Genomic DNA, 14,262 nt, shown 5'->3' on the forward strand with positions numbered 1-14,262 from the left:
TATTTCTTTTGTAAAAGAAAAAAAAAGAGAAACCTAATAAAACTACATTTGATAACCGCTTTTAGTGTAAAGAAATATATAAAGAAGAATTATCGGCTTGCAAGATGATAATCATCTAATCACCATCATTACATGTTCATGTGCCTGCTTTCAGACTAAAATATGTTTGAAACAATTGAATATATGTGTTATTACTGAAATATATAATATAGAGCAATTTTTATTGAATTCAATGTTCGGTGACAAAATTATAGCTAATGCCCCTTTAAAATTATTTTGAAATCATGCATGAATTTTTCATTATTGAGGAGATGAAAACAATATTTCGGAGAAACATAGTGTATGTCCTTAAATTGGTTGAATTTCTATTCGCAAAAATTTGAAGAAATATGCTAGGGAGACAGGTACAGAGAATGCAAAATAGTCAAACTTTGATGATAAATTATGATCTTTGCCTAAGGTTTTAACCACCAATGCATTAAGAAAAGCATTACATGTACCATAATTGATTGTGATTCTTTAAAAAAAATTGTAAGTACAGAAATGATTATGTGTACAAACAGTGGATATTCTTACATCCTATGAATGCACTGTACATCCTGCATCCCAATCCTAACCCTGACACATCATGGAAAAACTTTCAGGAGAAGACATGAATAGAAATGCATCTAAATCAAGGAATGCTGCTGTCTGTTGGCAATTTATTTCCTGACCACCTTTATGACCTTTTGAAAAATAAAAGAAGTCAGCTAACTTGGATATCTGGTGCATGCTACATGTATATCACACCTAATATCTCCAATTCATATATAGTCAAAGTTATTCTAAATTAAATAAAATAACATTGACTTTACACAGTTGTACAACTGTATTTGAATACGATTTTGATTCACAATGTTTTCTAAAAGTTTTGTACGTGAATGTGTACAAACGATAATTGAAATGATGCTGAAAGAGATCTCATCTGGTATCGGGTCAATTCACCCTATCTACCTGTTCGCCCAGAGTATATATTGTTGAAACAATAATGATTTTCATATTTTATAACTAATGGAGGAGCACGTACAAATAACACATTTTAGAATAAGTGCCTGTATATATTTTTTTTTAGATTAATTTTTCACAAATATTCTTTTTTCTTTTTGCGAAATGATGTAAAATTATTTGCGTACTTGTGTATAGGTAGTTATGGCACTGCTTTGCTCTTGTCCTAATCATGGAATAAAAAATATAGGATAAATAATTTTGAATTTCAATTATGGTGTTGTCAAAAGTGTGAGGATACCATGTACACCAATGAGGTTGTGTCTTAATGTGTAAATAGTGGGCACATATACAATTGTAAATAACTAACACTTCTATTGAAACAATTTAACAAGTACTGCATCGCAGATCCATAAACAAATGCGTTAAATTTGATGAACCTTCCATTTGAATTTGTAAATAACACTGAATAACAGTACAATTGATTGACATACCGTAGGCAGACATATGTGTATGTTGAAATTCGTTGCTTTCTCACAAGGTTCCGTGTTCCTTTTCGTCATTTTAAGTTATAATGTGGAGGTAGTGCAGGGGATTCAAAGTAGATGAGCAAATTCACACTTTTTACACTTCGAAGTGAAAATAGTCACTGCGCACTCGTAAGTGTAAGTTATACATTCAAGAATTCGTAAATTACGTTTGCGGCTACGAACGGTTTTGTGAATACCATTTTACGAGTGCATAACTGTAATCTTAAGTCAGACGTAAATCCTACGTTTACGTCTACGAACTTTAGAAAATGTGAGTCCTGTTCCCATCTCTGGTGTATCCAGAGGTTCGTGTTTGCCCAACTCTTAGTTTTGTAGAATTAACAAGGGTGGAAAGAGAAGTGTTTAAAAACTTCTAATGAAACAAGGGCATCAACTGTGACCGCTGGAAGGCATGAAACTTCCATTTTACCGTCACTGTAAGGACATCTAGCAGAAAAATTGCAATATCCCTACAAGAGTCGTTTTAATGTCTCACAAAACTGCCATCTCCATACGATTATTTCCGCATAAATCTTTGATCAGCACAATTTATCCGCGAAACAACGGTGAGCAAACCGTACATTATATTGTTACTTAGCCACCTGATCCCACCTCTCGTGTATCCAAGAGCCCATATTTGTTTAATTCTTTGTTGCATTCCTTATAGGAGTTCTGAAAGTTAACCACTGTCCATTACCATAACCCTTCATTAGCATTATATGGCTATAGTCAGATCCCTTGGGAGTGTCGTTACGAAATTCGAATCCCCCCCCCCCCCCATTTCTCTTTTTTCTCAATATGCCCACAATCTTTATACAATATCAGCCAAGGTAAAGAAAGAAGTCTACCCCGGGGATCAGGAAATTTACGATTTTCAAGGGGCCTTCCTGTTCTATATCGCAATACATTTCGTTTTTCTTACAAATGTTCGGTTGTAGAGAGGACGATAGTTTAAATCTTGCTAATATTTGGCAGTTTTTGCCCCACCCCTAAGGCCATAGGATTATATGAGTCTTGCAGTTTAGAATTTATGTCCATCTTTTCCCATATATGCTTCATCTCGACTTTGAAATCTATGAAAATGGTAATGATGAAGAAGTTAAAATGTTCAATTGTTAGCGCACGACGGACGACAATGGCCAATTCTAGTAAGTCACCCGGGATAGTATAGCGGTGCATTTAAAAGGATCTTGAACTATTCGGGGACGGGGTGATTCTGAAGTTAGTAACAATTGAATATTATCTACCTGACAAGCGTCGGTCAACGAAGTCATATGTATCTAGAACTGAAAACACCACATAGATGTACATTGTTGGACTGCAATAGCTCGACTGACAGTTGTAGTAAGCTATAGAATGTAGGACTAAAATGTAAGGGCTCGAGGTTTGATTTATTACGTACATGTAACTATAAATTTCCTCGATATTTCCTCTATGAATAGTGTCATGATCAACGATGTTCAGGCATTTTATCATATGTTGTCATTGCACGAGTCAGCTGGTATTGTTGAAGACTATTCGGGGAGGATTGATTGATTCATTGATTTTACATTGTTTAACCTCCCTTTCGAGAGTTATTTTTCACTCATATTGAGACGTCACCATTGCTAGTTAAGGGCTGCAAAATTTAGGCATATGCTTGGCGCTTACAGCCTTTGAACAGTGAGAAATATATATAACGTGCCACACCTGCTGTGACACGATACCTCGTTTTTTCGGTCTCATCCGAAGGACCGCCCCATTTAGTCGCCTCTTATGACAAGTAAGAGGTATTTAGGATATATTCTTACCCGGATCCCCGCGGGTTTACTCTAGGAGGAATGTATTAAAATTGGTGGATAATGTATATAATACTTCAATGTACAACGGTTAAATTATCCGAAAATTAAAACGAAATTAAGAATTGGTTCATAGCATTAATTATTTCTAAATTATGCACATATCATTTATATCTAAATATAACTTAATTCTAAATGTAACACGCGGTGAGATTGGTTCATTTTGGCGTTATCAACATTCTTTATATTTTTTATAGTATAAACAAAGTTGCCGTTTCGTCCCGCAATATGACGTCCTAGCAATGAGTCATAATACCTTTGGCTGTTCAGTTTCCATTGTCTTGCTACATGTACGGCATTATTGGTTTGTGTCATATAGAATTCATATGTTCTTTAAAATCCTTCATCAAATGATATCAAAGGCGGTTTACGAAATTAAACTATAAGGAATGAAACAAAGTTTACTCAATTCATACGATATAAAGTAAATTGGAACAGTTCAAGCTATTTCATAGACTGCTTAGCGATTTAAATGCATAAACTCTCCCAACTTACTGTATGAAAGGTGAATATAACGAACAATGAGTTACGGGGGGTACCTGTCACAGAGCTGGAACTCTAATGACAGTTACATCACTGATCCATACGCATTTCTGTTTCGGATGCAGTATAACGGATCGTCCAATCCAATGAAGTTTCAAATTACAAAGAGACATATGTAGACAGTGATAGTGGTCCGACGTTTGGTGGTGGACATGATCTGAAAACTTTTACTGGTACCATCAGCAAGTCTGGAAAGAATGTGTTTTCTCTTAATGGATATGTACAAAATATTGAAAACAGTTACAACCTGAATGGCCAACACGCAAATTCCGTGACAGACAACAATCTGAAAGTCATGGATTTAGAAGTTTATCTTGTTCAAGGTAAGGTTGTGAGACAAATGATCCGTTATCAATTTACAACGTTATAGCTCAATACCCATCCTTTGTAAATTGTCAGTATAGTATGATATGCAGATAAATAATGTAATACACAAGATTTGTCATTTAATTAATTCGCTAATCATCAATGATGCAGTTTCAAATTCGTTAAAGTTGTAGCTTGGAATGTTTACTGTACGTGTTGAGATGTGGTGTTGTGTTTACAAATTTTTTTAGATTGCTCACGGTTTTCGAAACACAGTGCCACAAGCTTGATTTGGTTTAATGGTTACTTTATGATCTTTGACTTTGCCAACGGTTTACAGAATATGACGTCAGCTGTAAGTGTTGAGTATTTTGTGTTTTTCATCAGATGGACCGGGACCAAGAAATTTAGATAAACCTTGGAGAGACGACTCTGAATGGATGTCTGAGGTTTGTTATGTAAATCACCTATCCAATATATTATACGTTTTACGTGTAATTCTTCAAATTCCAACAAAATTAATTTCATTCAAATATATATATATATGGATTAAGAAACATGTATTGACTTTATATGTTCATCCTATAATTTCTGAAGCGTTTTGCTGTTGAACAAAATGTACAACGTACGTTCCAATTGCGTTAAAATTCTATGTAATACCCATGCAAATTTGTGAACCGTAATAACATCAGAACAGTGTAACAAAAGTTTTCGAACAATCCTTTCATTACGTGTATTGTTTATCTGATCAAAATAGAAAACTCATGAAGGGATTGTCTGTTCAATAGGGGATGCTTACTCCTCCATGACTGATGATTCTAGCTCCATTGTTTCCGGGCATCATTTCTTGCTCAACTCTTATATTTGTATTATTCATAATTTAATTAGATATATCACTGTTATCTTCATTCTTTCTTATCTATTATAATCCCATGTTTTGTTTTGTTTTTTTAAATTAGAAGCTATAGAACTGTAGCTTTAGATTAGATGTAAAGACTTTAAAGAATCACCCAGATAAACATTTGATATCAATTTAGTTACAAAATAGTATATACAAGATCACCAGAATTATCGAAATTTAGAATTCTTCACCCTCCCTAATATTTACAAAATTACAAAACAGTCACAGAGGTTGGTTAGTTTTCAATATTGAATTGATATTGAAATACCAATATGACAATAGTGTGGCAAATCATGTGTTGATTCAAATTTAAAACTAGTGACACTTGATATTCATATGCTGTGTTCCTAATGCTCATACCATAGCAAAATTGTAAACACTTAACATAGTTTGGATCTCCCCCTAAGCCTCATTTTCAGTAGTGATTTATTGCAAAATGTGTATGTTTAAAGTTGAATCGATGACATAACAACTTTAAAACGTTCGTTGCACTAATATCAAAATTTACGAGAATGATGTTTCAATTAAGATTCCTCGTTTAGAGCCTTAAAAGAATGTTAAATGAGAAATTGGCATCAACACTGAAACTTCTTTGAGAAAAGTATACACGAAGGGATGGTTTTTTCTCTTTCATTTAAAGAAAGCACAAGAACTAAAGGGAAATTTGATTGACTACAGACCAGTGATGGAAGCCAAAACAACAGCTGCGAATATTCTTCTGATTGGTCAAATTGGTGCTGGGAAATCCAGTTTCTTTAACTCTGTTAACTCTATTTTCCGTGGGAAAATCACCAGCACGGCGTGTAGTGGAAGTTTTGAGCACAGTGTGACCACCTGTGTAAGTATTAAAATGTAATGTCAATGAAGGTATATAAAGTTAACAATTCTTTTCTTATTTAAAAAAATTACCAGAAGTGTAATTGTGCGTTACATTAGAAAACGCAGCAAGAAACTGTTCTAATTATTTACAAACCGCAGAAGGTGCAACATTTAGTGATGTTCTATTTGGTTTCAGTACCGGCAGTATAAGGTTAAGGACTTCTCTTCAGGAAGATTCCTCAACTTCTGCGTGTGTGATACACGAGGATTTGAATAGGAATTGGTTTTGGATGCAGAGGAAATTTCCTTTACATCAGATGGTCATGTCCCAGATCGCTACCAGGTTTGATTTGATCAAACTTTTAACACACGTATTAATATTATTCACCTATATATATTCATGCCCATCGTTTGTAGATTCGCTTACAATAAAACCATTTTACTCAATTCAGTACATAGGTGTATCATTCCTGTTAACAATGTAGATCATTGATATTTGTCTTTTTTTCGTGGTGCGTGATATTCGTTTATGTAATTAATATCTTTTAATAAAGACGCGGGAAAATTTGAGGTTTGAATAACCAACAATACCATGGCTTTCTTCAGACCGTTAAAGAAACTTCTTTTCTGGCCTTGCATCTTTTTAGATTCGACACTTTCAGAAAATAGGGTGTTGTACGAAAACCCAACAGCACCCTACTTTCTTAAAGTGTCGGATCTAAGAAGATATAAGGTCAGTAATGAAATTTATAAAAGCACTGAAAAGGCCTTGTATCGTGGCCCTTTCAGTGCTTATATATATATATATATATATATATATATATATATATAATTGATTTATATATATAATTGATTTCCAAGTTTGGCCTAATATTGTGTGTATTATACTGCTACCAGTGTAATTCATTATGACGTCACAAAGGACAATTACTTACGTCGTGATATGTTGACGTTACTTAGCAATATTATTTCATTATATAACTATCTGAAGAGGCATTAAAGCCGAAAGCGCTAACAGTGAAATGTTATTCGAGTTTTGTCTTTCTTGACTTTTATTATTGGATGTATTTACTGTATCAAATACCGAATCCTTTATTTACAAACTATATATATATATATATATATATATATATATATATATATATATATATATATATATATAATTGATTTATATATATAATTGATTTCCAAGTTTGGTCTAATATTGTGTGTATTATACTGCTACCAGTGTAATTCATTATGACGTCACAAAGGACAATTACTTACGTCGTGATATGTTGACGTTACTTAGCAATATTATTTCATTATATAACTATCTGAAGAGGCATTAAAGCCGAAAGCGCTAACAGTGAAATGTTATTCGAGTTTTGTCTTTCTTGACTTTTATTATTGGATGTATTTACTGTATCAAATACCGAATCCTTTATTTACAAACTATATATATATATATATATATATATATATATATATTATATAAATCGAAACTGGATGATCCAAGATTCCAAAGAATTTCCGTAAATATGAAATCGCAAACATTTTCCAAATTTAACGTATTAAAAACTTACGACTCTGCAATACTGTCCACCACCATTCCTTATTGAAAATTAATGGCTAGGCTTTTCAATCTTGTAGACAGCTGTTACTTCAATAAACTTTTGAGCAGTCATTCAAAATTAAACTTTGCTAGACAACATTCTGATTTTATGCACAAATATTCTGAACTTGACATTCAAAAGGAAATTAAAGTTCCTAATTGAAAATATTTATGGGAGCTTCGGATGAAAGGTGGAGATCACAAACAGTGATCAATAAAAGAATATCCTATAAAAACAGAAAATGAAGACTAGGACAATCACGAATCTTTTAACACTCTAGAGGTTGAAAAAGCTACCTAGGAGGCATAAGTATCCTCAGTTGACTTGTTTTCTGTGTTTGCCCTCCTCCCAATTTGTATTTTTGATACGATTTATGAGATTCTCCACTGTTCCTTATCATTACATTTTTCGTTAAGCTCATTTTTGCTTCATCTTTACTTAATCTAACGCATATTGTGGTGGTGTGTCCTTCTGCAGTGACGATTGCCAAAGAAAATCCCGATTTTGCTTAACTCCTTATTGGAATAAATGAAGCTTGATGATCATAACTTAGATATAATTACAGATGGTCGGAACAATTAATTTTTATCCATAGTTAGTAGTTGTATTTTGATTCCCAACAATTATATTTACTTTTGTAGTTTAATCCCATGGTTCCCCTTACAACGGATACCCCTAGATTCCTACGATACCCAAAGCTACGGGACAATTTTCACTGCGTGGCTTTTCTTGGAGATGGCAGCACTGTTGATATCCTTTCTGACAAAACTCGCAAACAACTTAAGGATCTACAAATAAAAATGAACCACAAAAGTAAGATTTATACGTTTCAAAAATAGACTGAATGAAATTAACAACTCTAGAGTATTTGTATATATCTTCATGAACATAGACTTATGTATTGTTTGTAATAAGCCAGTGCTACATTTTCTGTCACGGGGTATCTCATTTTGATACTGACATGAATATCTTTTAGCCTGTTTATGAAGGAGACAAGTCAAATATATTTTTGTAAAACATGGTTTTTGAATATTTAAGGCCAACAAATGAGTTGATGTTGCAGGCTCGCTTAAACTCGGCCTTTCGCAAATGCTTTGTTCACTATAACGATCTAATTTACTAATAAAACATGTCGTTGTTTAAATTGCTGCCTGACATGATTCATACCAATTATTAACACACTCCTTACATACTGATTTTGACTACCGATTACTCTATATCTCTTAGGCACCTGATCCCACCTCTGGTATCCCAGTGGCCCTACACATAATCGTCATTTTCACCTTTCCATATAGTGGTACCTTTTTCTCATTTACAATTAATTCGATGTCTTGTTTACAGATGTACCCCAAGTTGTCTTATTAACGAAGCTGGACAAAATATGTCCGGACGTAGAGGAAGATGTTACAAACACTTTTAGCAGCTCCAGTATATCCCATGCCATTGAAAAGGAAGCAGCAATGATGGGTCTTCCACGTGCGCATGTGCTTCCTGAGAAAAACTACGAGAGCGAGAGAAAACTGAAAACTGGAGTCTATATCCTGTTAATGGAGGCTCTACAGCGATGTTTAGATCTCGCTGATGATTTCATAGATGAACAACTTGACAGTTTGACGTTGGAAGAAAAGACAATAAAAGACAGGGATTGACTACAATGTGTTATAAGTGTATGGTAAACTATGCCTTATTCTTTGTCAGAAATTATAAAATGAGTAGCATCAGCTGCTTTTAAACTCAATAAGAAAATCCTCAGTAAATCTGCATATCCCATGCCGTTTTTATGCATTGAATGTTGAATAAAATTCATCCTCTAATTACACCTCCACTATATGTGATATACATGTTGTAAAAGTATCACGTGCAAGTATCCATTTATGGAGAAAATTGCTGTATACTTTCCTTTTATAAGTAAAGAGCACTTGACAATCGTCATTATTAGAAGTACATTAATTGCTGTGATAAAATTTAGAAATTAATTTCAAAATTAAAGATTATCTCCCTCATCCTTAGACAAATTTGACTTCACTTTAAAATAGCTTTTAGGGCCTACAAGTTTACTGTTATTTCGGGGTTCAAAAATTGCGGTTGAGCATCACTGAACAGACATTACTTGTCGAAATGCATATCTGGTGCATCAAAATTGGTATCGTCTAAGTTTTACATTAGGACCCCTGGGTCGAGGCCTCTGCTGGTGGACTGTTAGTCCCCGAGGTTCTCTACAGCTCAGTAGCTAAGTACTTCGTTACTAGCTTGAAAATACGGATGTATATTTAATTGCTGTGATAAAATTTAGAAATTCATTTCAAAATTAAGGATTACCTTCCTCATGCATAGCTCTTATCCTTAGATGAATTGGACTCCACTTTTTGGCAATCTGTTTTCCCCTAAAATAGGTCTGAAGACCTCCAAGTTTACTGTTTTTTCGGGTTTCAAAAATTTCGGTAGAGCATCACTGAAGAGACATTACTTGTCGAAATTCGCATCTGGTGCATCAAAATTGGTACCGCATAAGTTTAACAGTACCAACCAAACCCAACCTGAAACCAAAGCAGTCCCAGAAAGCAGTCCTGGGGACTGCTCTGGGACTGCTCTCTGAAAAAGTGGGACTGCTCTGGGAATGCCCTGGGACTGCTCTAGAAAGCAGTCCCAGAAGTCCCCGGGCCTTCTTTCTGGGGCTGCTCTGTTCAGCCAAGCGTGAATGAATCACGTGATGTTATGATTGACAAGAAATCCCCACCACTGCCTATTCAAAATATACGCAAATCACTTCAGTAATTTTTTCACCGCTTACTGACGCACTTTCACTAGACAACTTGAGAAGATAATGGATGGAAATAGAATAACAAAAATATCTCCCTACATTCAGTGGCTGATAATTTTGATGAAAGATAATGTACTGAATAATTCCCAAATACCCGAATCCATAAACAGAGAAAATAATGATCTTGTATCCAGACAAGGTATGTCTATTTGGGAACATGCACTTTACAAACACTATACCTTCGATTTCATGTTAAAACAACATGTTCACATACACTTTGATTGAAATCTTCATAATTATTTAAATCTGTCTAAATGTTGTAGTGAAATTAAACAATTTTATTATGCTGACAATAAGTGGCCCATATCTACATTTACAAATTAAAAATACCTGTACACGTAATTGGAAAGCAGTTTTTGCTAGTTTGATATAGACAATAAGTGAATAAATCATTTAGGCGAATTTAAACACATTTATTTCAATAACCCAGTCAAGAAATAAATATAATTATGCTACATAATTTTCAGAACCCAAGATACACTTCACATGTATTAATATTAAAGAAAAATAAATAATGAATGACAACAACAAAATTGCCTGACAGAACATGGACGTCAATTGATTTTACGTTGTGAAATTGTGGTTATCAGACTTATAAACTCTACATGTATCTTTTTTCACTCGTAATAATAATAATAATAATAATTCGTTTTATATAGCGCCTTACCCAGCGTATGGTGCTCAAAGCCCTTTACAATAATCAATGTACATTGACCTTATTTTAATCTAGAACTTTCTCAGCCTCCTAGGAAGCATACAATACAAGCTGCCATTACAAGGGCTAGAGCACTAACATTCTAACAATATCTTTCACTGTCTATAGCCAGGTACCCCTTTTACACTTGGGTGGAGTGAGGAAATTCATGTAAAGTGCCTTTCCCAAGGACACAACGTCAGCCCTGCCGCGGCCAGGACTCGAACTCACGACCTTTCGGTCGAGAGTCTGACGGCCTAACCACTCGGCCACCGACGCCACATAAACTAGCATTTTGTTATAAATTCATGAAAAAGTGTCACACAAGTATTTTGAATATGTGCTGTTTTCATGTATAATGTATTGTTTTTCTCTATAATTACATTGTAAGTCATTTATTTTCGATTTTGACTACCGTATTGACGGCTCCAGCGATTATCGACAATGTTTATTGATAATCTCACTGTTGGCTTGTCTCCTCCCACTAGTTATTTTAACCCCGCCTATTGGGATTGCTTGGACCGCTGGGACTACTGCAATGATTTTTCGGTTTGTTTACTGGGACTGGTGTGGGACTGCCATGGGACTGGTGCGGGACTGCTCTAGGGCTGCTAAGCCGTCTCAAAAAGAAGTCCCCTGGACTGCTCTGGTACTGTTTTCTGTCAGGTTGGGTCTGGTTGGTATTGCAGCTCGTATCATGGTAAATGTACTAGCGATATATCCTAATGACGAATGACGAAACGCTTCATAAGGTTAATTTAAAAGCAAAGGAACATTATATTTCTTTTTTATGAAAGGAGAAGACAACGAACAGCTATGAATCCCAAAACCCCCACAAGCAATGCAAAATAGACAGTCGGGCAAACACGGATCTCAGTCACACCAGAAGTGGAACCAGATGCCTAGGAGGAGTAAGCATCCCCTGTCGACCGGTCACGCCCGCCCTGAGCCCTATATCCTGATCAGGTAAACGGAGTTAGCCGTAGTCAAAATCAGTGTGCCAAGAACCGCTTAACAATCGGTATGAAACACGCAAAACAGCATTTGACCCAATGATAGATTGTATTGACGAACTAGATCGTTATAACGACCATAAATTTTCCGAAATGCTGACTTTAATGGAGACTGTTGAAACCCCTGTATCTTCAAAGGGTTTGTCAGTAGCTTGCCTCGATTTAAAAATTGACTATACGCAGAACAAGCTCTTGCATATCGAATCAGTTGAGAGATATATACACCATATGCACGTGATAATGAAATGTTGCTACATAAATATGGGAAGTTGACGATGGACAAGCTTATACAGTTGAGTTGTCAGTTTTCCGTTAATGTCTAGTTTCAATAAAATATATAAGTATAAAGCAGAAGTGGACGACTCTGTGATGTCTTATACGTAATGTTACATGTACCTGTTATATGGATAGATAATGCATCATATTATGATGTCACATATTTCATTTGATTCTTTTCATATCTAAGTGTCTATATACATGTGTTTTTCTTATCCCATTTTCATATTTTAATATTCCCCACAACCACTGGACCATTTTCAATAAAACTTTATACAAAGTATCCCTGGTTGAAGTATGTTCAAATGAAGGTATTGTCCGCTGAATGAGCATTATCAAGGAACGTGGTGTCATTTAAAAATCTTCTGAGCCAGCAAGGTTCCCAATACAACCTGTCATTGGGTTAAATGCTATCTGACGTGTTCGTGCCAGTTCTTAGGTCATTCTTTATACACTGAGATTGACGAGGGATTACACCGTTGACCTGGTCACGATATAGAGCACAGTTCGGGTATACCTGGTCGATATGGGATGCTTACTTTTCCTAGGGACCTGATTTCACCTCTGCTATGTGTAGGAGTCCGTATTTGCCCAACTCTTGATATTGTATTCTGTATAGGATTTACGAAAATGATCACTCTTTCCAATCTTCACCTTTTCATAGATGGCTGTTACTGGTAATAGATTAGATTACTTACTCGTTATCTTCTTCGTCCCCGGTGGAACATAAGGCTTCAACAAGTTGTCTCCATCTCGCTCTGTCCTTGGCAATATACTGTGCCTGTCCCCATGAGTAGCCCATTACCTCAAGTTCTGATGTTATGGTTCTCCTTCAGGTGGTACGTGGTCTGCCTCTTTTCCTCTTTCCAGGTGGTGTCCAGTGTAGAGCTACTTTGGGAATCCTGGTCTGGGGCATTCTCATTACGTGACCAAGCCATCTCATTCTTCTTTGTTTTATCTCTGTGCTGATGTTCTTGCTTTTGCACTTTGGTGTAGGTTTTTATTACTGATTTTGTTTGGCCAAAATATTAGATATATAGATTAGATATAGCTACACAAGTATGAGAACTTGACAATAATCCTAAAATACGATAAATAGGCAACCACTGTCTAATTTGTGAAATGCATGGGTACCGAATTAATTTAAATCATTTACTCTCTCTCTCTCTCTCTCTCTCTCTCTCTCTCTCTCTCTCTCTCAATTATATTATGTGATTGAAAACCATCTGGTCATTAATTTGATATATACTATTTTTGAAATTTGCATACATGTACATTTTTACAATAATGTACGGAAGACAATCATGAATTCAGATTTTTGTATTCAAACTGATTTGCATCTATAAAAAATTATAAAAAAACAAACAGGAATAAATTCAATATCTAAGATATCGGAATAGATATATTTGAATATCGTTTGTGTATATGTATTGACTATAATGATGCATTTAAAAATACTAATTCTAGGTATTTAAAGTGAAACTCGTCTTAGTTTATTTTACAGCGTAGTTTTCCGAAATCAGAACTAGCTCGTATAAATATAACTTACCAGATATAAATTTCCGAAAAGTCAAATAGAAGGTAGCTCTGGTTTACAAACTAGTTTTCAAAAAACTAAATAATTAGTGTCAGTATTACGTTCCCGGTATTAAAAGTGAAAGTTGTTATTTCATACACTGTGAAAATAAACCCTACCGACACACTGAGTTATAGACGTTATCCTCGTTATGAATATGAAGACGCTAGAAACCTAAATTTAGGACTATAAGATTTGATAGCTACATGTATTAGGCTAGAAATAAATTGACATTGCTATTCTCATCCATAAGAGTTAAGATACAAACAAAATTATATATATCTTTCATCTATCAACGTTCGTCTCTTAATATACATGTAACCTTTTTAGTTATATCTGGACTTCTTGAATTTTCACTCACCCGAA

The 14,262-nt window shown here is 34.8% G+C and overlaps 1 long non-coding RNA gene and 1 pseudogene across 7 annotated transcripts in view; one reads left to right on the forward strand and one right to left on the reverse strand.

The window, feature by feature from the left end:
• The window catches only part of LOC130048050 (uncharacterized), a 31,495-nt gene that overhangs the window by 1,196 nt on the left and 16,037 nt on the right, over nt 1–14,262 (reverse strand). For 3 of the 7 annotated variants that reach the window (XR_008796871.1, XR_008796875.1, XR_008796874.1), the window contains 5 exons: nt 13,019–13,326; nt 9,836–11,753; nt 7,487–8,304; nt 5,783–5,936; nt 577–4,083 (listed from right to left, as the gene is read on the reverse strand). This is a non-coding gene — a long non-coding RNA (uncharacterized LOC130048050). Of the gene's footprint in view, nt 1–576; nt 4,084–5,782; nt 5,937–7,486; nt 8,305–9,835; nt 11,754–13,018; nt 13,327–13,869; nt 14,007–14,262 lie in introns of those variants that run through there. The other 4 variants (XR_008796872.1, XR_008796873.1, XR_008796877.1 and 1 more) reach the window with 4 other exon arrangements.
• Nucleotides 3,966–9,330, forward strand: LOC130048049 (interferon-induced protein 44-like; annotated as a pseudogene).

This window comes from Ostrea edulis, chromosome 7 (assembly GCF_947568905.1).
Source record: "Ostrea edulis chromosome 7, xbOstEdul1.1, whole genome shotgun sequence".
NCBI classification, from domain to species: domain Eukaryota; kingdom Metazoa; phylum Mollusca; class Bivalvia; order Ostreida; family Ostreidae; genus Ostrea; species Ostrea edulis.